The 24,686-nt window shown below is 39.5% G+C and overlaps 5 non-coding genes and 1 pseudogene across 5 annotated transcripts; all 6 read left to right on the forward strand.

The window, feature by feature from the left end:
• Nucleotides 1-19,442: 19,442 nt before the first annotated feature.
• LOC142517293 (5S ribosomal RNA) lies at nucleotides 19,443-19,561 on the forward strand. Its single transcript, XR_012813047.1, has one exon. It is a non-coding gene; the product is annotated as a 5S ribosomal RNA (ribosomal RNA).
• A 681-nt stretch (nucleotides 19,562-20,242) lies between these two features.
• LOC142512051 (5S ribosomal RNA) lies at nucleotides 20,243-20,356 on the forward strand (annotated as a pseudogene).
• A 1,464-nt stretch (nucleotides 20,357-21,820) lies between these two features.
• Nucleotides 21,821-21,939, forward strand: LOC142514228 (5S ribosomal RNA). Its single transcript, XR_012810132.1, has one exon. It is a non-coding gene; the product is annotated as a 5S ribosomal RNA (ribosomal RNA).
• A 638-nt stretch (nucleotides 21,940-22,577) lies between these two features.
• On the forward strand, nucleotides 22,578-22,696 carry LOC142515466 (5S ribosomal RNA). Its single transcript, XR_012811311.1, has one exon. It is a non-coding gene; the product is annotated as a 5S ribosomal RNA (ribosomal RNA).
• A 717-nt stretch (nucleotides 22,697-23,413) lies between these two features.
• LOC142517101 (5S ribosomal RNA) lies at nucleotides 23,414-23,532 on the forward strand. The gene has a single exon (XR_012812861.1). It is a non-coding gene; the product is annotated as a 5S ribosomal RNA (ribosomal RNA).
• Nucleotides 23,533-24,377: 845 nt separating this feature from the next.
• On the forward strand, nucleotides 24,378-24,496 carry LOC142516121 (5S ribosomal RNA). Its single transcript, XR_012811933.1, has one exon. It is a non-coding gene; the product is annotated as a 5S ribosomal RNA (ribosomal RNA).
• The last annotated feature ends 190 nt before the right edge of the window (nucleotides 24,497-24,686 follow it).

The following is a 24,686-nucleotide window of genomic DNA, read 5'->3' on the forward strand; positions in this document are numbered from 1 at the left end:
CCGTGGTGTCAACTGCGACAGATGAAACAGGGATTGCTTCGCTAGAGACTTCTTGGGTTACCAAACTGGTTGATGGATCCTCGGCAATAGAAGAGACTAGAGGCATATAAGCAATGGTTACACCGTCATCCTTGGGTATAGGAGGTGAAGATACTAATGGTTGTTTGAGAATGCCTTGAGTAGAATCATCAGCAAATTCAAACTTTGAAGGAGAAGATGTCTCCATGTGAGTTGTGCCCTGATTGGTAGGTAAGTTGTTGATTGTCTCAGGCGTCAGTACTTCATCAATGTTTAGATCTGAGTCAAACTTGCATTTTTCTCCAACCGCATGCAGTTGAAGTTCCTGTCGTTTTTGAGCGACGATCATTGAGAGTGAGAGAGCGTCCATCTCAAGTTGAAAGATGATAGATGACTCATCCTTTGCGGTTGGGCAAGTTGGATAAAAATTGTTCCTTTTCAATTGAATCAGTGCTCGGAGTGCACTATCATTCATTTGTAATTCCAAGAAGTCTCTACGAAGCAAAGCGGTTTGAACATCATACGCTTCTGTCCATTCCAATATGGAGAGTTCACGTTTGGTTGCTGATTTGTTCTTGCCGGTTTAAATAAGTGAGTCGAAGGTTGTGACAATTCAAAATTCAACTCACTTTTAAAACATTTCCATTTTCTCCCAAACAATCTCATTGACTCGTTCGCTTGTCATCACAATAGCAGTGTGAACATTGTTGTTTTTTGGTTGATCCTCGAGCAAAGCTTTCTTCCCCTTTTCTATAGGATGGAGGAGAGAAATACTGGAGAAAGAGGATGTGATTTAGGGTTCAGAGATCTTAATATCTTTGAGTTTTGTTGCTTTGATTGCGGGGATCGGAGGAGGAACCAGCGTTGCAGATATATGCTTCATCATCTTAATTTTGCAGCTTTGGGTTTTTCTGACCGTTTCTTCTTAAATAATTGTGAGACCGGTACATCATCCTTCGATTCGTCATCGGAACTGGATTTCAAAACCAGCTTTCTCTTAGTGCCTAGGGAGGCTGTTGGAAACTAAGTTTCGGCGTTTGACAAACTGAAGGACAAAAGCTCAAACCAACTGATTATATAATAATTGAACGCGTGAAGCCGCAACTGAACTACGCAACTGATTTACGCAACTGAACGAGCAATCAACTAACAGCAGTTGTAAACCTTACCAGCTATTTCCCAGCAGCTGATTCTTCAGCTGAACACGTCATCAGTTATCGGGAAAGAACATTCAACCGACAGTGGTACACAGCAGACTATTACTTAGTGGAACGCCGCATTTCACAGATTGCAGTGTACGGTTGTCAGAGGAATATTGACATGGCAATCAATGAATATAAAGATTCAAATATTATTTAATGTTACCGTTAGAAGAGAAGCCTATAAATAGGCGAGAAGAGCAGTCGAAAAGTAAGAATGAACAACTATTCTATTCAAGCTTGCTGTTACGCTACTAAAATCATTACTCGTATTCAAATATCAAAGCTCACTCTTATCAAATATATCAGTAGCAATCAAGGCTATATTTACGAGCTTGTTAACACTTTGAAATCTTTGTTAGATTCATTCAGTCGTGTTAAATTCAGTCACGCACTGTAAAAGTTTTTGTGAACTAAGAGTTTCAGTTTTGCTAGTGTTAACTCCAAACTGAAGTGGGTCAGTAAAACTCTTGTATTCGATCAAAGTCTTTTAGTGAAAATCATATCTTCGTGATAGAAGGGGTGACGTAGGAGTTATTCTGTTCTCCGAACATCCAGAAACAAACCGTGTGCATTTTATTTCAGTTATTTTTTGAAATCAGTTATTCTATCTCTCAGTCAGTTTACTTCCGCAACTGTTTTCTCAGTTAAACTGATTATTATCGACTGACGAGATACTGAGTGTCAGTTTGTCACTAAACTGAACCCAATCTTCAAAAAATATATATAATCCGTGAGTGTTTATTTAACCCCCCGTTCTAAACACTTATCACCTTCTAACCAATCCTTTCAAGTGGTATCAGAGCTGTTGTATCTCGTTTCATAATATTTCTACTCAAACTGATTATCATGGCATCTTTCAATAAAATCCCTATGTTTTCCAGAGAAGACTTTGATGATTGGAAAATCATGATGCATGCTCACTTAGCTGCACAAGATGATGACATGTGGTATGTCATCACTGAAGGTCCGATGAAAATATTGAAAGCCAACACAGCAGTTGCAATCACCGATAGGGCACCTCATAGAATTGAAAAGCCCAGAGATGAATGGACTATTGAGGATAAAAGAAAATCAAATTTGGACAATGTGGCAAAGGATATACTGTACAAAACGCTGGATAAAGTAACTTTCAGCAAAATCAAGATGTGTAAGACAGCTAAGAAAATTTGGGAAAAACTGATCCAGCTTTGTGAAGGAAATGAACAAATGAAAGAGAATGCTGTTCAGAAGTTTGACAACATCAAGATGAGAGCTGAAGAATCGATGCATGAGTATAATGAAAGAGTCAGTTGTATCATCAATGAGCTAAATGCACTTGGAAATGTGTATACCAACAAAGAAGTTGCATTAAAAGTGATCAGAGGTCTTCCCAAGGAGTGAGACATTAAGACCATGGCAATGAGAGAGTCCAAAGATCTAAACAAGGTTGAGCTTCATGACCTATTCGCTGATCTAAAGGCCTATGAGTTTGAGCTGCAAACTCGAGAAGGAGAACCTTCTACTCCAGCAGCCACAACTGCCTTAGCTGCTGTCAGAATAGAACCAACTGGTTCAGTCGAGAAGGTTGCTGATCAACTGAGCAATGATGCTATGTCATTATTCATCAAAAAATTTGGAAGGTTTACGAGGAAGAATCAAGGGAACTTCCAGAAATATTATCAGAGAAACAATTCTAAAGAGGAATCAAATGCTTGCTACAACTGTGGCAAACCCGGTCACTTCATTGCTGACTGTCCAAACCCAAGAAGGACAGTCAAGGCTCGACTGAAAGAAGGAAGAAGTCATATGAGCACAAAAGGAGATCCAAGGATGATAAGAAGTCTTCCAGGAAGAAGCATGAGGTGCCCTTAGCTAAAGAAAGTAAATCTATATGGGAAGAAACTGACAGCGAAGAGTCAGAACCAGAAACCTCATGCAGTTCCAGTGATGGTGAAGAGGAATTGAAGTGTCTAATGGCTGGTGATACAAAAGTGGAGTCAAGTAGTCATCATGTATTTGACTTCAGCTCAACTGATTTCACTAGAGAAGAACTCATTTCAACTCTTCATGACATGGTTAATGAGTACCACAAGCTTGCCTTATCTTTTGAAAATGCCAGAGCAAAGCAAACTGATCCCATCGACAATAAAACTAAAATTGATGAATCAGTTGATTTGTTGAGTCTAAAAGGGGAGATTGCTGAGCTCAATGCTGAAAGAAGCAGGAAGCAATCAATGATTCAGAAGTTGATGCTTGAAAATTCAAAGCAAACTGAGCTTATTCAGGCGTGGAACAAATCATCTGTTGCATTAACTGAAATACAGAACTCATAGAAATCAGTTACTGATAAAAATGGTTTAGGGTTCAGTAACAAAGATGAAATGTCTTCCAATGATACTCGACCAAAACTGAATATGGATAAAGGGAAATACATTCACTTTGTCAAATTAGTTGTGGTACAAGAACAAACTGAGCCAAGTAAACTGGTTGAACAGCCTACTGAAAGTACGAACAAGGCTAGAAGATATGGTATTGGTTATAGCCCAAAAGGTTTAACTGACTCACACAGTCAGTCGTCAAAAAGATTCAACAGGAATTATTCAAATGGCTACTCCAATTAATATAACAACAAGCCAGTTCAGAAAAGATATCGGCTGAACAATCAGTTGAACAAAGCTAAATCACATGTTGTCTCATCTGCACACTACACACCAAGCACACACAAATCGAGAAAGACCATCTGGAATACAGCAACTGGACAGTCAGTCAGACTAATCCAAGTCTGGATTCCTAAAGTACTAATCAGATTAGGACCCAAATAGAAATGTATACCAAAATTATATCTTGTGTGTGATTGCAGGTAACAGGTACAAGCAAGGAATCAGTCTGGTACTTGGATAGTGGATGCTCACGACACATGACGGGGGATGCAAACTTGTTATCTCAACTGATCAAGTACACTGGACCAAACATCAGTTTCGGAGATAATTCCAAAGGTAAAACTGTGGGTAAGGGTAAGCTTATCCATGGTAACTTTATCATTAATGATGTTTTATTAGTTGAGAATCTCAAGTATAATCTGATTAGCATCAGTCAGTTATGCGATAATGGATTCTCAGTTCAGTTTGACAAACATTCTTGTTCAATCAGAGACTCAATTGATGAGGTCATCCTAACTGGCAAACGGTGTGGAAACACTTACAAAGTCAGTTGCAATGATCAACCTTATGCACCAGTATGTTTTATTGCTTTAAAATCTTCTAAAAACTGGTTGTGGCATAAGAGATTAAACCACCTGAACTTTAAATCTATTGCATATCTGAGTAATCACGATCTTGTCACTGGTTTGCCCAAAATGGATTTTACCAAAGATAAAATTTATTCAGCATGTCAGTTTGGTAAACAAGTAAAATCTTCTTTTAAAAACAAGGGCCATAAATCTTCTTCCCGATGCTTAGAGCTGTTACATATGGATCTATTTGGTCCAATACAAGTCATGAGCTTAGGGGGAATGAAATACACCTTGGTGGTTGTGGATCATTTTTCAAGATTTACTTGGGTTATTTTTCTCAAATCCAAAGACCAAACTGCTGCACAACTGATCAAGCTTTTCAAAAGACTATTAAATGAGAAATCAGTTGGAATTGATAGAATCAGATCCGATCGAGGAACTGAATTCATCAATCAAATTCTTTCAAATTTTTTAGAAAATGCTGAAATCAAGCATGAGCTCTCAGCAGCTAGAACTCATCAGCAAAATGGTGTAGCTGAGAGGAGAAATCGGACCCTTAAAGAAGCTACTAGAACAATGATTTTTGATTCTGATATTTCTCAAAGGTTTTGGGCAGAGGCAGTAAACACTGCGTGTTATACTCAGAACAGATCGATGATTAATAAAAATCATTTGAAAACTCCATATGAGATCTGGCATGGACGAAAAAGTGTGGTTTCTTACTTCAAAATATTCAGCTGCAGATGTTTTATTCTTGACAATGGCAAAAATCATTTAAAAGCCTTTGATGCTAAATCTGCAGAGGGAATATTTCTGGGATATTCTTCAGTCAGCAAAGCTTATCGAGTTTTTAACAAGAGCACACTAAATGTTGAAGAGTCTATAAATGTTGTTTTTGATGAAATTGTACTAAATGATAAGCCAACTGATCCAGTTGAGCTAGTTGATCGATTTAAATATATCAGTTTGGAGGATAATCATGAACAAGAAAATCATATCAATAGAAACATCCTTCAAACACCTGAACCTGAAATTGTGGATCAATCAGTTGAACAGGAAGTCGTTCCTGAAAGTCAGTTGGTAGAGCAAAGAAATGATATTCAGTTACCAACTGAAACAGCTTCAACTGAAACTGAAAACATTCAGTTGCCTACAGAAGTAGTTGCTGATACAGAAGCAACAAACGCTGAACTCAGATTGAAGAAATCACATCCTCTAGAATTGGTGATAGGTAATCCATCTGACCCGGTAAGAACAAGAAATCAAATGCTCAATTTATTTATTCATTCTGCTTTTGTATCGCAATTGGAACCTAAGAAAACTGATGAAGCTCTTGCTAATCCAAACTGGATGAATGCAATGCAAGAGGAGCTGAATCAGTTTACCCATAACAATGTCTGGAACCTAGTTCCAAGACCAGTTTCAAAAACTGTTATAGGTACAAAATGTGTGTACAGGAATAAATTGAACGAAGATGGTTCAGTTGTGCGCAACAAGGCGAGACTGGTAGCAAAAGGGTACAGGCAAGAAGAAGGAATTGACTATGATGAAACATATGCACCAGTTGCAAGGCTGGAAGCTATCAGAATATTCCTTGCCTGTGCATCATTCAAGAATTTCAAAGTCTAGCAGATGGATGTAAAGAGTGCATTCCTGAATGGTCAGTTGCAAGAAGAAGTCTTTGTTGAACAACCACAAGGTTTCATCAATCATCATTTTCCTGATCATGTCTACCATTTGAACAAAGCCTTATATGGTCTTAAACAAGCTCCAAGAGCTTGGTATGAAACTCTTTCAAAATTTCTAACTGATCACGATTTTTCTGTTGGATCAGTTGATAAGACATTGTTCAAATATTCAAAGAATGATCACATTTTACTCGTTCAAATTTATGTTGATGACATTATATTTGGGTCAACTAACCCCATATTATGCGAGAAATTTGCTAAGTTGATGCATGATAAATTTGAAATGAGCATGATGGGTGAACTGACATTTTTTCTTGGACTACAAGTGAAGCAACTGGATACATGCATTTTTATCAGTCAGACTAAATACACGAAGGAATTGCTGAAGAAATTTGGCATGGAATCGTGTTCAGCTGCAAGTACTCCCATGAGTTCATCAGTTAAACTAGACACTGATCAAGGGGGAATATCAGTTGAGGCGACACTTTACAGAGGTTTAATAGGTTCATTATTATACCTAACTGCTAGTCGTCTTGATATTGTATTTATTGTCTGTATGTGTGCTAGATTTCAAGCAAACCCTAAGCAATCACATTTTTCAGCTGCCAAACGTATTTTAAAATATCTGAAAGGCACTCAAAATGTTGGGTTATGGTATTCTAAAGACTTCTCTGTCAATCTAGTTGGATATTCAGATGCAGATTATGCAGGATGTAAGCTTGATCGTAAAAGTACAAGTGGATCATGTCAGTTTCTAGGAGACAGACTGATCTCTTGGTTCAGCGAGAAGCAGACATCCATTGCTACTTCCACAACTGAAGCAGAATATCTTGCTGCTGGGAGTTGCTGTGCTCAACTGCTCTGGATTCAGCAACAACTGAAAGACTATTGAGTTATTGCCAAAGAATTGCCCATATTTTGTGACAATACAAGCACGATTGCTATTACCTACAACCCAGTTCTTCACTCAAGGAACAAGCACATAGATGTCAGGCATCACTTTAATAGAGATCATGCCTTGAAGAAGGACATAAGACTGGAATATATCTCAACTGAACAACAAGCAGCTGACATTTTCACCAAACTATTTTCCGAGACTAAGTTTTCTAACTTTCGCAATATACTTGGATTAATTGATTTATCCTAATCAGTTTTACTGCTAATATATCAGTTGTTAATTAATTTGTGTCATCTTTCAGTTCTTAATTTTTAACTGATGTCAGCTTGTCAGTTTGTTATTTGTCAGCTATTATGTTCAGTTCGTGATTTACTTATCAACTGATGAGATTAACTCTTTCAGGAAGATAAAAGACAAATATAAACTAGATAAACATTTTATTCATTAAAATTAATAAGCACGGAGTACAGTGAAATATTCTTCCTCAACAGCAGACCTCCACTTGGCCAACCAACCAGTTAAAACTCCGGTGGAAGTCTTAAGGAAGCTATCTGATTCAGCAATTTTCCTAGGATCTTCCTTTCCTTCTGGAACATTAGTAGGTAGACACCTTCATCTGCGAAGATGTCCACCTCATCAGCAACGTGCAAGCGCTGCCGATATTTTTTTATTTTTGCCACCAGTTTGGGGGTGGTAGACGCTCCACACTCCTGGAGGAACTGGAGTTCTTGAAGCTCTTCCCAGTATCGGAGAATCTTGTGGAAGACCTCATCTTCCATAGCAGTCCTTCTTTTCTCCAGAGCTGAGTCCATAAATGCTTCGGCCATATCAGGAGTCTTCGAGCTACTTGCACCTGCCATTATAGCTTCTGAATAATTATTTGCTAATATGATTGAGACTAACCAAGCTATTCTCATTTATAGCCCAGGGTCAAGGAAGCTGAAGGGACGAAATCATTACGGCAGACGATTAACCTACTAAGCATCAAATTTATTTTTAATTCATCCTTATTATATCATGCTTAAATTCTCGTAATTTATATATGCATTTATTAAGGGAGAATATTGGTCTTAAAAGGTTAACTGAGAAGACAACAGTTAGTAAATCCTCAACTGAAAAGACACAGTTTCACAACTGATCGTTCAGCTGATTATTTTACTAATCTTCTCACATAAGTTAACTAATTAACCACATTATATTCCAAATCAAGTGATGTGACTTTTTTTTTGCTAAATAGCATCTTTAAAACGTGGCCTCATTTGAACTATTTGAAATTGTACACACGCTTGCAGCACACGTACACACGTTTTTAATTCAATTTTTTCATAGATTGACACATGTCCAGAAATTGAACAGTCACCTATATATGTACATTTCCCGCCCCAATTCAGTTCTTCCTTACGCGAATATCAATTTTCAGAGCAAATTCATACTCAGAGCTTATATCTTGCAAACTTTCAGGTTTTTGTATTCTCAGAAATGGCAAATCAAATTCCAGCACACATTTTGAATGCCATGGCTATTGATTTTGAATCAGTTCTATCAGTCAACGAGGCAGATATCAAGAACATATTTCTAAAATTGGAAGCAGCTGGTTTGAGGATGTTTCTGGGACAATCTTCTCAGGAAATCTACCCGAAGGAACTTCATGATTTCTACTCAAATGGGTATGTCAATTCTGATGGAAACGTTATCACTACTGTCAATGGTCAGTTTTTGACCATTTCTGAAGAATCTTTTGGAGAACTGTTCTTATTGCCTACTGATGGGCTCAACAACGTTTCTGAGGTTAATACATCCGATATTGAGGAGATGCAATTTTTGTTGTTAGCTGATGGTCGGAAAATCAAAGTTTCTGATCCCAAGAAAGAGTTGAAGCTAGAAATCCAACTGCTGGCTGATATTGTGGCTAAAGAGATCTTAGCTAAGGCCGGTTCTTTTGCTGCCCTTACTCTTGAAAAGTTTCAAGCGATGACTGTGATTATGGCTGAAAAGAAGGTGAATTGGAGGCATATCATCTTCACCATTCTGCGCAACATGCTCAAATCAACCAAGCAGTCAAGGGGGTATGCAGTTCAAGTCAGTTATCTTGTGAAGGCCAAGGGGCTAGTGGCTGATAATACTGAAAAATCAGTCAAGTTCAAAGTCTTCAACGCCAAGAACGTTCAGCCACCCAAGACTAAACTGGACATCTCTCCTGATCAGTTTGTAAAGATCAAAAAGGAGATACGGACGTAGTAGGATGTTCCCAATTCAGTAAATAAGGATAGAACTTTCGCTCAGCTAAAGACAATCAAGAGAAAATTGATTGTCAGTGAATCAGATTCTGAGAAGACACCTTCTCCGAAGATTGCAAAGAAACAAAGGACCCAGAAAACCAAGCCGGCAGCAATGTTGGAATTCATTCCGGCTGAAAGTGTAAAGCAATCAGATGTTCAACTGCCTATTCAGGCTATTACTCTGAAAGCCATTCCAGTTGAAGTTTCAGCAAAAGATCGGTTACCTCCATCAATTGATCTATCCAAAAAGGTCATCACAACAGCTAGTAAAAAGAAGGAATCAGCTAGAGTTACAGCTCCTTTGATCCATATCAATCGACCTACCATATTTGCTCCTGCTCGACCCAAAGGAATCAAAATTCAGGAAGTAGTGGATACTACTCGTTCTGGACTGAACATTCCGCACATTCTCTCTGATGAGAAAGGCAAGGGCCAGTTGATCAAAGAGCCCAGGCCAACAAACGCGATTCAAACTCGCATTGACCTTATCTGGGAATAGGTCAATGCATTTGCTGAATCCAAACTAAAACTTATGATGCTTGGACACGTTTCAGAACTCACATCTTTGCTAAAGAGTTGAAAAGGAAGTCTCAACTGCATAAATTCATCAAACTGGAAGCAGCTATTCTTAAAGTGGTCAAAGCTGCTACCATTGTTCAGGCACTGGAAAGAAAAAAATATTTCTTTGATCAAGTGAGAGCCAAAAAGTTGGCTCAACTGATTGAGAAGCTCAAGAGCAACTACATTCCTACAAATCCAACTGCCTACAATGATCGAGCTGTGCTTACTCAGTTAGACACATATCTTATGAATTTGAAAATGCAGATAAAGTACTGGGAAATGGATTAGGAATTAGTCATTCATGAAGGCCTTTCAGAAGAAGAAGAAGACGAATCTTCATCACAGCACAAAGAGCCATCCCAAGAACAAGCTGCTGCTACAACTGTAGAGCCAATTCAGGATGTGACACAATCTTCTTCTGCTGCTGATCCTCAACTATATTCGGACGCTGACTTGACACTTGCTAATATCGATGAAATCATTCAGTCAGTAGCCCAAGAACTTCAGAGGAATGTGCCTTCAACTGAATCAGTTGATCTCCCAACATATCAAGCAGCTATAGTTGCTCCTATCTCTTTCACTGAGGAACCAGTTCAGCCTTTTGTCTATGCTGAACAAAGTGTTCAAACTGATGTGCCCATTCGATCACCCGTCGTGACAAATCAAGAAACTGTTGACACTGTGGAGGCTCAGTTGCATGCTATTGAAAATTTTCCAACTGACGAGCCGCAACAAGTTTCAGTTGACCAACAATCAGAAGCACAAGTCACTGACCCTCCAACTGAAACTCCCACAGATCATCAACTTAATCAGCAGGACAGTTCATCTGCTGCTCCGAATCAATCTTCATCTCCTCCTATTCAAGAAGAAGCCAGTACGCAAGACGTTCTAGAGCCGATACATGCTGAAACGATAATATCTGACAGGACTATGGTGGTCTTTGATCAAAATACCAGAGAACAGGAACCAAGGATGACTGAACCTGTATCTCCTCATCCATCCTCAGACATGGATTTAGTACTTGAAGAGATTCAGGACATCTAGAAAAACATGTCACAGATGATGAATGATATCAAGAAAATTCAACACACTCAACTTGCTCATTCTCTGAAACTAGACTCTTGAGTTGAATTCAATTCAGAGAGGCTGAAGAAAATTCAAGTTGTTGTGACCTCTATCTCTCTTACAATAGAGGAACTTAGAAAGAATAGAGGCTTAGTTGAGAGTCTCTCCCTAACTCAAGACATAGTCAGCAAACAAGTTGACTTTGTGGAGATGTCTGTCTCAAGGAAAATAGATTTGCTGCAAACCACGGTACTTAATGCAATCTTAAACGTGTCCACTACTGTCGGCTTCTTATCAGTTGATGTTCGGAGGTTATCAAATAAGATGGATGTATTTGACAAAAAGGGGGAAGAGATTAAAGCTCAGCTAGATAACCAGCAAAAGCAGTCAGAATTTCGTTGAAGAGCAGTCAGAAGTTAACTGTTACGAGTAGCAGTTTTTATTGTTTGAAGATTATTATTCTCTAAGAAGAAGTTCAATTAATCGAATTCTTATCTTATCTACAATGAGTTAAGTTGCTCAGTTATTATTTGCTTAGTTTTGTCAAACACCTAAAAAGGGGAAATTGTTGGAAACTAGGTTTCTGCGTTTGACAAACTGAAGGGCAAAAGCTCAAACCAACTAATTATATAATAACTGAATGCGTGAAGCAGCAACTGAACTACGCAATTGATTTACGCAACTGAACGAGCAGTCAACTAACAGCAGTTGTAAACCTTACAAGCTATTTCCCAGCAGCTGATTCTTCAGCTGAACACGTCATCAGTTATCGGGAAAGGACATTCAACCGACAGTGGTACACATCAGACTGTTACTTAGTGGAACGCCGCATTTCAGAGATTGCAGTGTACGGTTGTCAGAGGAATATTGACGTGGCAATCAACGGATATAAAGATTCAAATATTATTTGATGTTACCGTTGGAAGAGAAGCCTATAAATAGGCGAGAAGAGTAGTCAAAAAGTAAGAACGAACAACTATTCTGTTCAAGCTTGCTGTTACGCTGCTAAAATCAATACTCGTATTCAAATATCAAAAGCTCACTCTTATCAGATATATCAGTAGCAATCAAGGCTATATTTACGAGCTTGTTAGCACTTTGAAATCTTTGTTAGATTCATTTAGTTGTGTTAAATTCAGTCACGCACTGTAAAAGTTTTTGTGAACTAAGAGTTTCAGTTTTGACAGTGTTAAGTCCAAACTGAAGTGGGTCAGTACAACTCTTGTATTCAATCAAAATCTTTTAGTGAAAATCCTATCTTCGTGATAGAAGGGGTGACGTAGGAGTTATTCTATTCTCCGAACATCCAGAAACAAACCGTGTGCATTTTATTTCAGTTATTATTTTCATTCAGTTATTCTATCTCTCAGTCAGTTTACTTCCGCAACTATTTTCTCAGTTAAACTGATTGTTATCGATTGACGAGATACCGAGTGTCAGTTTGTCACTAAACTGAACCCAATCTTCGAAAAATATATATAATCTGTGAGTGTTTATTCAACTCCCCCTTCTAAACACTTATCACCTTCTAACTGATCCTTTCATAGGCACAGACATTTTCTTTTGCTTAACAAATTCAACTCCAGTCTTTGTTTTGACAAAGACGATCTCCTCATCGGTTTGAACATTTCTCTTTATAAATTTTCAACCGCTGTCCAGTTGAATAACTTGGTCTTTCCAACTTCAACCATGTCTACTGCTTGGACTCCTTGAATCAGCAGATGGCAAATTTAAATGGCAAATCCTTGAGATCGATTCTCTTTCTTTATTATGGCAACCAGTGTCTTAAACAAGACATAAGACCAGTTGATTTTAAGAGTCGATGCAATGGTGGCCATGACAAGGAACTTTTCCAGAGAGATTTTGTCATATGCACCAGCCTTGGGGAGAATCTCCTTCGCCACTACATCAGCCAATAGCTGAATTCAATTTTCAGATCCCGTTTCTGGAAATTTGGAGAAAAGATAGGAGAGTCAGAGAGAGAAGTTACTTTTCCAAAGCTCAATGTTTCCCTCTAGAAGAGTAGTAAAGTCGGTGATTCCAGCAACTGGTAGTTTAAACAAATCAGCGAACATCTTTCTGGGTAATGTGAAGGTTTTTTCCTTGAACGATGCAGAGGTTCCCATTTTCCATATAGGTAGAGTCAAAGAATTCTTTCAAAATGGTTTATGAGAATTGCTCACTGCAACCCAGAAATGATCGAAGGCCAGAATTTACGAGCATTCTGAACATAGATTGCAACGGCTTGTTGGTCATGGCTAGCACGGATGTAAAGTTGATGGTAATGGTGCTGTGAGCAATAGATGCAGAATTTTTGCAGTGAATAAAGTAGGTTGAAATGATGGAATCCGTAAGACAATCTTGACAAGCAAAAAATCTCAGAATAATCAAGTGTGAAGATAGTAAACGATTGTAATAGATTGAAAATGATAATGCAAGTTCATGTGAGTATATATGTTCGGGGAAGCACAGATTAGTCCACGTGAAGGACTGTTGGTGGAGGGATTCTTTAAATTTGAAAGATTTTCAGGCGGCGGAAATGAGTTATTTCAATTTTTTAACACAATAACCGTCACGTCATATTGGACGGTCAGAGAGTTGAGTGATTTTTACGCAATGACGTGGAAAAATGTGCCATGCACAAAGAAGCGAACTGGTTGCTTTAAAATGATTAGATGGTAATCGATCGAGTCACACTATAAACATGGGTAGTCCATTTGTCAACCGCAGCGGTTGAAAATGTGTTTCTTTTCCCCCCTAAATACATGCATTAAATAGGGTTAAAATGAGCTTATACTCGGAACATGAACCGTCGATGGTTGACAGAGATCTCTTCATATACTCCTCAAGAATGAAGGTGTCTATCTACTAATGCTCCTAAAGGAGTAGAAGGTTCAGAGAAAGATCGCCTTCTCAAAAGACTTTTTGAAGACCTCCACCGGAGGGATAAGCGTCTGGATGTCCTGGTGGAGGGAGGCAGTAGATAGGGAAATAGCCAATGTAATGTCCATAAATAATTAATTAAATTTTACTATATTTGTAGCTTGTCTCTTTTTATGATTTATTATTTCATGCACTTAATCCTGGAAATTAATCAACATATAAAAATGTTAAAGAGATTAAGATAAATCAATTAAATCCAAGAATATTTCGGAAATACGAAAACTTAGCGTCTGGCAACAGTTTGGTGAATATGTCTACTGCCTGCTGATCTATTGAGACATATTCAAGACTAATCTCTTTCTTCATGACATGTTCTCGGATAAAATGATGTTTAATGTCAATATGCTTTGTCTGAGAGTGCAAGACAAGATTATATGTGATTGCTATTGCACTGATGTTGTCAAAGAAGATAGGAGATTTAGCGGTTTGAATTCCATAGTCTTTAAGCTGATGTTGCATCCCCAACATTTAAGCACAACAACTTCCAACCGCAACATATTCTGCTTTAGCGGTTCATGTGGCAGAAGACATTTTTTTCTTGTTGAACCAAGATATTAGTCTATTGCCCAAGAACTGACATGAACCGATGGTGCTCTTCCAGTCAATTTTGCATCCTGCGTAGTCTGCGTCTGAGTAACCTACAAGATTAAAACTTGAATCTTTGAGATACCAAAGACCCACATTAGTAGTACCTTTAAGATATTTAAGAATATGTTTAACAGCAGTATAATGCGATTGCATAGGATTGACTTGAAAACGAGCACATAAACAAATCGCAAACATGATGTCTGGCCGGCTAGCGGTCAGATACAACAGTGAACCAATTAATCATTTGTACATGGTTGTGTCTACTGAGATTCCCCATTCATCTTTGTCCAATTTGATTTATGAGCTCATTGGGGTAGCAGCTTTAGAGCAATTCTCCATATCAAACTTATTTAGCATGTCTCTTGTGTATTTAGCTTGGTTAATGAATATATCATTTCTGACTACTTGACTTTAAGTCCTAGAAAGAAGTTTAATTCTCCCATCATGTTCATTTCAAACTGATCCTGCATTAACTTGGAGAATCTCTCACACAATTTAGGATTAGTTGATCTAAATATAATATCATCAACATAAATTTGCACAAATAGAGAAAGATCATTTTTTGAAAATCTAAACAGTTTCTTATCAACTGTTACAATCGAGAAGTCATGATCAAGTAAGAATTTAGTTAAAGTATTATACCATGCCCTTTGTTCTTGTTTTAGTCCATATAATGCTTTATCTAGTTTATAAATATGATCAGGATGAGTGTGACTAACGGAGCCATTGGTTATTCTACGTATACTTATTCATTAAGCAAACCATTTAAGAATGCTGACTTAACATCAATATGATATACCTTAAAGTCCTTGATAGCCATAAATGCAAGAAATATTCTAATTGCTTCTAGTTTTGCAACAGGGGAAAATGATTCATTAAAGTCAATATATTCCTTATGTCTGTAATTTGAGCAACTAGTCTGCCTTTGTTTCTAACTAATGAACCGTTCTCATCCATCTTGTTTCTAAACACCCACTTAGTACCAATTACATGCAGATTAATAGGTCGAGGAACTAAATGCCAAACTTTACTTCTTTCGAATTGATTAATTCTTCTTGCATGAAATCTATCCAATTGATATCATTTAATGCATCACTGATTTTCTTAGGTTATAATTGAGAAACGAAAACAACATGCATACATTCATCAATAATTTGTTTTCTGATTCTAAGAGAAGCGGTTGGGTTACCGATGACCAGCTCGAGTGGATGATCCTTTTTCCACCCGAGACATGGTCCAAATGGATCGGGATCTGTTGGTTGAGCCTTTGCATTTTCTTATTCCATCATATCCTCCTCCATCTGATTAGTTTCCTGCGGGTGATTGTTCACCGGTGCATCTGTCTGATGAAGTTGTTCTTGGACAGTTGGACTTTGTTCAGAAGTGTTCTCGACCATTCTTCTTAAATCTATCTCATCATCACCGCTAGATTCAAGGTTGTTAGCTGTTGTGTCCAAAAAATATTCCTTGAAACCCATGAGCAGTATCCCAACAAAGGAAAGCCCAGGAGAATAGCGGTTGGCCCAGGGAAAAGCACGATGCACCATTACACGACGTGGAAATCGTGGGGAGATCGTGGAATGTGGCTGAAACTCCCCCGTGGAGGGTGACAAAAGCAGAAAGAATAATCAGAAAAAGGCCCCCGACAAAATCAACACAAAAAGCTATAGCAAAAGCTCTGCAGAATTTCTTATCAATTTTATGTCTGTTCATGTCAATTTTTAGTTCTAGTAGCAAAGTATTCCAAATATTTATGTTCAACAGTCTTCTTTGCAAAAATATTGGTCAAGTTCATAGCAACATAATGATATTTGATGTTGTTAATGGATTCCTCCTATAATTTTGTCATATTTCTCATTTTGTGTTTACGTTTTTGAGCCATTTCGAAGGAACTATAACTAACGGTCGAATCGAGACTCGCAACGCTTGGTTAACAAAGTCGGATCATTTAACATTTGGTACGAACACGTGTATGGCACACCCCCGCAATTTTTGAGATAAACAAATTGGCACGCCCAGTGGGACCCTATGCCTCAATAGCGTACTGAGAAGAATGAAGGAATTCCTATATCACAGGGGAAAGGTCATCGCTCACAGGAAGAAGAAACTGATGCAGATGGAAGAGCTGTTGAAAGACTTGTTCAACAGTTCGAAGAGGAGACTATGAAGGAAGGAGTTGTCGTTTCTGGTTGTGATGGACCTTAAACAAACTTCATGGTGACTATGGAAAAGAATATCCGCAGTGATCTCAGAGAAATTACCCAAGCTTTCGCTACTGTTATGATGGAATTTGTAGCAGAGGTGAAGGAATGGAGGAAGTCTGCAAAAGGAGAGGTTGTTACATCAGAAAATGATAAATTTTCAAGAAGCGGACACTAAACTATTTAAAGATAAAGGCCAAGGATCGGGGATTCCTCAAGCAGGTGAAAATCGCCGCTTGGGAGAAGCACTGATTCCTGAATCTGCTAGGGAAGGAACGTACACTCCTCCGCACAAAAGGGATGAGGAATTGGGGTTAAAATTCCAAAATTGCAGTAACAGTAAACAAATGGCTGGTAATATGTTCTCTGTGATGTCTCCTAACTTACATCCAGGGATGTATGGTGATGGGGGAATGTGTGGATATTCAGTGCCAGGTTCGGAGAATATCACTCGGGGAGCAATCTATTCTCCTCACCAGTTACGACAAACTCCAGTGTTGGATTTTGAGATGGTACGTTATGTTATTCAAGAGTTGTATGGCCCAGGAGTGAGGCCAATCAACCAACCAGAGTTCCATAAACCGTATCCTGATATTGTGGATCGTGACAACCCTTATCCAAGAGGATACCGCGTTCCAGACTTCACGTTATACTTTGGAGAAGATGGTCAATCTAGCATGGAACATGTGGCCAGGTTTAAACTTCAGTGTGGGGAGTTAGCAAATTTGGAGAACTTTTCTAATTACAAGTTACGTTTGTTCCCCAATTCCCTGACCAGCACTGCTTTCACGTGGTATGCAAAGCTACCTCGAAACTCTATTATGACTTGGCATGATATGGAACGTCAGTTCCATAAAAATTCTTCAGAATAGTGCCTGAGATCAGTATAGCGGAATTGTCAAAAGTGGTTCAAAATCGGGGGAATCTGCCAATGATTTCTTTTGTAAATTCAAGAAGGTGAGAAGCAGATGTCGAGTTTTCATCCCCGAATCAAAATATGTGAAGATGGCGCAACGAGGGCTCGATTTTGAGCTTAGAAAGAAATTCCAAAGGATAGAATTCCGTGATTTTTATGAACTTGCTGTCAAAGTATCAGAGAATGAGGAATTGTTATAAGAGGAGAGTCATAAAAGAAAATCTACAGTGGGCTCTTATTTCCAGGAAGTGGAGGAAGTTGCATTGGTAGAAGTAGCTGTGGGGACCCGGACGCTAATTTGGACAAAATTGTAGGCTAATTTGATTGTAAACGGGCAAACGGACGAGACTCATTACTACGCAATGAGCTGACGAGATTTTAGCCGAATTCCTTCTCTAAGACCCTCTAATTTGCGATTTACCGCTTCTGTTAAGCTTTCGTTTCCTCGAAAAATCCATTTAAAAAGTTCGAAATTCGATTCCGGTTCCATTTTATCGTATCCTAGGCATAATAATAACTTTACATTTGTTATTTCTTTCTTTTTATTTTTTTTCTATTTTCTGGGAACAATTATCGATTTTTGTTGTCGTGAGCCGGTTTTGTGCTGAAGGGTATGACGCAGAATACCCCAAAGACGGTTAACACATTAAAAACAATTATTTCGACTGAAATCAACGTAGCTCGGGCATTGCCGGATTTGGACAAAATTGTAGGTTAATTTGATTGTAAACGGGCAAACGAACGAGACTCGTTACTCCGCAATGAGCTGGTGAGATTTTAGCCAAATTCCTTCTTTAAGACCCTCTAATTTGCGATTTTCCGCTTCTGTTAAGTTTTCGTTTCCTCGAGAAATCCATTTAAAAAGGTCGAAATTCGATTCCGGTTCCATTTTATCGTATCCTAGGCATAATAATAGCTTTACATTTGTTATTTCCTTCTTTTTATTTTTTTTCTATTTTCTGGGAACAATTATCGATTTTTGTTGTCGTGAGCCGGTTTTGTGCTAAAGGGTATGACGCAGAATACCCCAAAGACGGTTAACTCATTAAAAACAATTATTTCGACTGAAATCAACGTAGCTCGGGCACTGCCGGATTTGGACAAAATTGTAGGCTAATTTGATTGTAAACGGGCAAACGAACGAGACTCGTTACTCCGCAATGAGCTGGTGAGATTTTAGCCAAATTCCTTCTTTAAGACCCTCTAATTTGCGATTTTCCGCTTCTGTTAAGCTTCTGTTTCCTCGAGAAATCCATTTAGGAAGTCCGAAATTCGATTCCCGTTCCATTTTATCGTATCAAAGGCATAATAATAGCTTTACATTCGCTATTTCCTTCTTCTTATTTTTTTTTTAATTTCTGGGTACATTTAATGATCTGGTGAGATTTTAGCCGAATTCCTTATCTAAGACCCTCTAATTTGCGATTTTCCGCTTCTGTTAAGCTTCCGTCTCCTCGAGAAAATATGTTTAGGAAGTTCGAAATTCGATTCCAGTTCCATTTTATCGTATCCCAGGCATAATAATAGCTTTACATTCGCTATTTTCTTCTTATTATTTTTTTTTCTATTTTCTGGGAACATTTATCGATTTTTGTTGTCGTGAGCCGGTTCTGTGCGGAAGGGTATGACGCAGATTACTCCCAAGGCGGATAACTAATTAAAAACAATTATTTCTACAGTTTTAGCCATAATTTACGTAAACGATCCCGACACGAGGTCTTCTCAGGAAGGTCACCCATCCTAGCTCTGCCATCGCGCCAGAACGCTTAACTTCTTGGTTCTGAATGGGCGAGAGCAGTGCCGCGTGTTGTCCATCGCCGCCCGCTCCACATGTACTCGAGGGATATAAGAATAAACATCCCACTCAATGTCGGGTGCGATCATACCAGCACTAATGCATCGGATCCAATCTGAACTCCGAAGTTAAACGTGCTTGGGCGAGAGCAGTACTAGGATGGATGACCCCCTAAGAAGTCCTCGTGTTGCACCCTTTTTCGTGTTTTTCTATTTTTGATTACGTGTTGACAGACGATTTTCGGCTCAAATCATGTGAATCTGGATCGTGACCAGATAAGACATGAGAAATCTACGTAGCTCGGGCACTGCCGGATTTGGACAAAATTGTAGGCTAATTTGATTGTAAACGGGCAAACGACCGAGACTCTTTATACGCAATAAGCTGACGAGATTTTAGCCGAATTCCTTCTCTAAAACCCTCTAATTTGCGATTTACCGCTTCTGTTAAGCTTCCGTTTCCTCGAGAAATCCGCTTAGGAAGTTCTAAATTCGATTCCGATTCCATTTCATCGTATCCTGGGCATAATAATAGTTTTACATTCCCTATTTCTTCTTCTTATTTTTTTTCTATTTTCTGGGAACATTTATCGATTTTTGTTGTTGTGAGCCGATTCTGTACGGAAGGGAATGACGCAGATTACTCCGGAGACGGTTAACTCATTAAAAAAAATTATTTCGACTGTTTTATCCATAATTTATGTAAACAGTCGCGACATGAGGTCTTCCCAGGGAGGTCACCCATCCTAGCACTTCCATCGCGCCATAACGCTTAACTTCATGGTTATGATTGGGCGAGAGCAGTGCCGCCTGTTGTCCATCGCCGCCCGCTCCACACGTACTCGAGAGATATAAGAATAAACATCCCACTCAATGTCTGGTGCGACCTGCACTAATGCACCGGATTCCATCAGAACTCCGAAGTTAAGCGTACTTAGGCGAGAGCAGTACTAGGATGGGTGACCCCCTGGGAAGTCCTCTTGTTGCACCCCTTTTCATGTTTTTCTATTTTTGATTACTTGTTGACAGACGATTTTCGGCTCAAATCATCTGAATCTCGATCGGGACCAGATAAACATGTGAAATGAAAGTAGCTCGAGCACTGCCGGATTTGGACAAAATTGTAGGCTAATTTGATTAGAAACGGGCAAACGGACGAGACTCATTACTACGCAATGAGCTGACGAAATTTTAGCCAAATTTCTTCTCTAAAACCCTCTAATTTACGATTTAGCGCTTCTGTTAAGCTTTCTTTTTCTCGATAAATCCGCTTAGAAAGTTCGAAATTCGATTATGGTTCCATTTTATCGTATCCAAGGCAGCTTTAATAGCTTTACGTTCGTTATATACTTCTTCTCCGCTTTTTTTCTATTTTCTGGGAACATTTATCGATTTTTGTTGTCGTGAGCCGGTTCTGTGCGGAAGGGTATGACACAGATTACTCCGGAGATGGTTAACTCATTAAAAACAATTATTTTGACTTTTTTATCCATAATTTACGTAAACGGTCGCGACACGAGGTCTTTCCAGGGAGGTCACCCATCCTAGCTCTGCCATCGCGCCAGAACGCTTAACTTCATGGTTATGATTGGGCGAGAGCAGTGCCGCGTGTTGTCCATCGCCGCCCGCTCCACACATACTCAAGGAATATAAGAATAAATATCCCATTCAATGTCTTGTGCGATCATATCAGAACTCCGAAGTTAAGCGTGCTTGGGCGAGAGCAGTACTAGGATGGGTGACCCCCTGGGAAGTCCCCGTGTTGCACCCCTTTTCGTGTTTTTCTATTTTTGATTACTTGTTGACAGACGATTTTCGGCTCAAATCATCTGAATCTCGATCGGAACCAGATAAGACATGTGAAATGAAAGTTGCTTAGACACTGCCGGATTTGGACAAAATTGTAGGCTAATTTGATTGTAAACAGGCAAACGGACGAGACTCATTACTACGCAATGAGCTGACGAGATTTTAGCCGAATTCCTTCTCTTAGACCCTCTAATTTGCGATTTATTGCTTCTGTTAAGCTTTCGTTTCCTCGAGAAATCCGCTTAGGAAGTTGGAAATTCGATTGCGGTTCCATTTTTTCGTATCCCAGGCATAATAATAGCTTTACATTCGTTATTTTCTTCTTCTTATTTTTTTTTTCTATTTTCTGGGAACATTTATCGATTTTTGTTGTCGTGAGCCGGTTCTGTGCGGAAGGGTATGACGCAGATTACTCCCTAGGCGGTTAAATCATTAAAAACAATTATTTCGACTGTTTTATCCATAATTTACGTAAACGGTCGCGACACGAGGTCTTCCCAGGGAGGTCACACATCCTACCTCTGCCATCGCGCCAGAACGCTTAACTTCATGGTTATGATTGGGCGAGAGCAGTGCCGCCTGTTGTCCATCGCCGCCCGCTCCACACGTACTCAAGAGATATAAGAATAAACATCCCACTCATTGTTGGGTGCGATCATACCAGCACTAATGCACCGGATCCCATCAGAACTCCAAAGTTAAGCGTGCTTGTGCGAGTGCAGTACTAGGATGGGTGACCCCCTGGGAAGTCCTCGTGTTGCACCCCGGCTCAAATCATCTGAATCTCGATCGGGACCAGACAAGACAAGTGAAATGAAAGTAGCTCGGGCTTTGTCGGATTTGGACAAAATTGTAGGCTAATTTGATTGTAAACGGGCAAATGGACGAGACTCATTACTACGCAATGAGCTGACGAGATTTTAGCCGAATTCCTTCTCTAAGACCCTCTAATATGCGGTTTACCGCTTCTGTTAAGCTTTCGTTTCCTCGAGAAATCCGCTTAGGAAGTTCGAAATTCGATTTACGATTCCATTTTATCGTATCTCAGGCATAATAATAGCTTTACATTCGCTATTTTATTCTTCTTATTTTTTTTCTATTTTCTGGGAACATTTAGCGATTTTTGTTGTCGTGAGCCGGTTCTGTGCGGAAGGGTATGACGCAGATTACTCTGGAGACGGTTAACTCATTAAAAACAATTTTTTCGACTGTTTTTGCCATAATTTACGCAAATAGTCGCGACACGAGGAATTCCAAGGAAGGTCACCCATCCTTGCTCTGCCATCGCGCCAGAACGCTTAACGTCATGGTTATGATTGGGCGAGAGCAGTGCCGCGTGTTGTCCATCGCTGCCCGCTCCACACGTACTCGAGGGATATTAGAGAATACATCCAACTCAAGGTTGGGTGCGATCATACCAGCACCAATGCACCGGATCCCATCAAAACTCCGAAGTTAAGCGTGCTTGGACGAGAGTAGTATTAGGATGGGTGACCCCCTAGGAAGTCCTCGTGTTGCACCCCTTTTTCGTGTTTTTTCTGTTTTTGATTACTTGTTGACAGACAATTTTCAGCTCAAATCATCTGAATCTCGATCGGGACCAGATAAGACATGTGAAATGAAAGTAGCTCGGGCACTGCCGGATTTGGGCAAAATTGTAGGCTAATTTGATTGTAAACGGGCAAACGGACGAGACTTATTTCTACGCAATGAGCTGACGAGATTTTAACCGAATTCCTTCTCTAAGACCCTCTAATTTGCGATTTACCGCTTCTGTTAAGCTTTCGTTTCCTCGAGAAATCCGCTTAGGAAGTTCGAAATTCGATTCCCGTTCCATTTTATCGTATCCCAGGCATAATAATAGCTTTACATTCGTTATTTCCTTCTTCTTATTTTTTTTCTATTTTCTGGGAACATTTATCGATTTTTGTTGTCGTGAGCCGGTTCTGTGCGGAAGGGTATGACGCAGATTACTCCGGAGACTGTTAACTCATTAAAAACAATTATTTCGACTGTTTTATCCATAATTTACGTATTATTTCGACTGTTTTATCCATAATTTACGTAAACGGTCGCGACACATGGTCTTCCTAGGGAGGTCACCCATCCTAGCTCTGCCATCGCGCCAGAACGCTTAACTTCATTGTTATGATTGGGCGAGAGCAGTGCCGCGTGTTGTCCATCGCCGCCCGCTCCACACGTATTCGAGGGATAAAAGAATAAACATCCCACTCAATGTCGGGTGCTATCATACAAGAACTAATGCACCGGATCCCATCAGAACTCCGAAGTTAAGCGTGCTTGGGCGAGAGCAGTACTAGGATGGGTGACCCCCTGAGAAGTCCTCGTTTTGCACCCCTTTTCGTGTTTTTCTATTTTTGATTACTTGTTGACAGACGATTTTCGGCTCAAATCATCTAAATCTTAATCGGGACCAGATAAGACATGTGAAATAAAAGTAGCTCAGGCGAGAGCAGTACTAGGATGGATGACCCCTGGGAAGTCCTCGTTTTGCACCCCTTTTCGTGTTTTTCTATTTTTGATTACTTGTTGACAGACGATTTTCGGCTCAAATCATCTGAATCTCGATCAGGACCAGATAAGACATGTGAAATGAAAGTAGCTCAGGCACTGCCGGATTTGGACAAAATTGTAGGCTACTTTGATTGTAAACGGGCAAACGGACGAGACTCATTACTACGCAATGAGCTGACGAGATTTTAGCCGAATTCCTTCTCTAAGTCCCTCTAATTTGCGATTTACCGCTTCTGTTAAGCTTTTGTTTCCTCGAGAAATCCGCTTAGGAAGTTCGAAATTCGATTGCGGTTCCATTTTTTCGTATCTTAGGCATAATAATAGCTTTACATTCGTTATTTACTTCTTCTTATTTTTTTTTCTATTTTCTGGGAATATTTATCGATTTTTGTTGTCGTGAGCCGGTTCTGTGCGGAAGGGTATGACGCAGATTACTCCGGAGACGGTTAACTCATTAAAAACAATTATTTCGACTGTTTTATCCATAATTTACGTAAATGGTCGCGACACGAGGTCTTCCCAGGGAGGTCACCCATCCTAGCTCTGCCATCGCGCCAGAACGCTTAACTTCATGGTTATGATTGGGCGAGAGCAGTGCCGCGTGTTGTCCATCGCCGCCCGCTCCTCACGTACTCGAGGGATATAAGAATAAACATCCCACTCAATGTCGGGTGCGATCATACCAGCACGAATGCATCGGATCCCATCAGAACTCCGAAGTTAAGCGTGCTTGGGCGAGAGCAGTACTAGGATAGGTGACCCCCTGGGAAGTCCTCCTGTTGCACCTTTTTTCGTGTTTTTCTATTTTTGATTACTTGTTGACAGACGATTTTCGGCTCAAATCATCTGAATCTCGATCGGGACCAGATAAAACATGTGAAATGAAAGTAGCTCGGGCACTGCCGGATTTGGATTGTAAACGGGCAAATGGACGAGACTCATTACTACGCAATGAGCTGACAAGATTTTAGCCGAATT

This window comes from Primulina tabacum, chromosome 10 (genome assembly GCF_025594145.1).
Source record: "Primulina tabacum isolate GXHZ01 chromosome 10, ASM2559414v2, whole genome shotgun sequence".
NCBI lineage: Eukaryota > Viridiplantae > Streptophyta > Magnoliopsida > Lamiales > Gesneriaceae > Primulina > Primulina tabacum.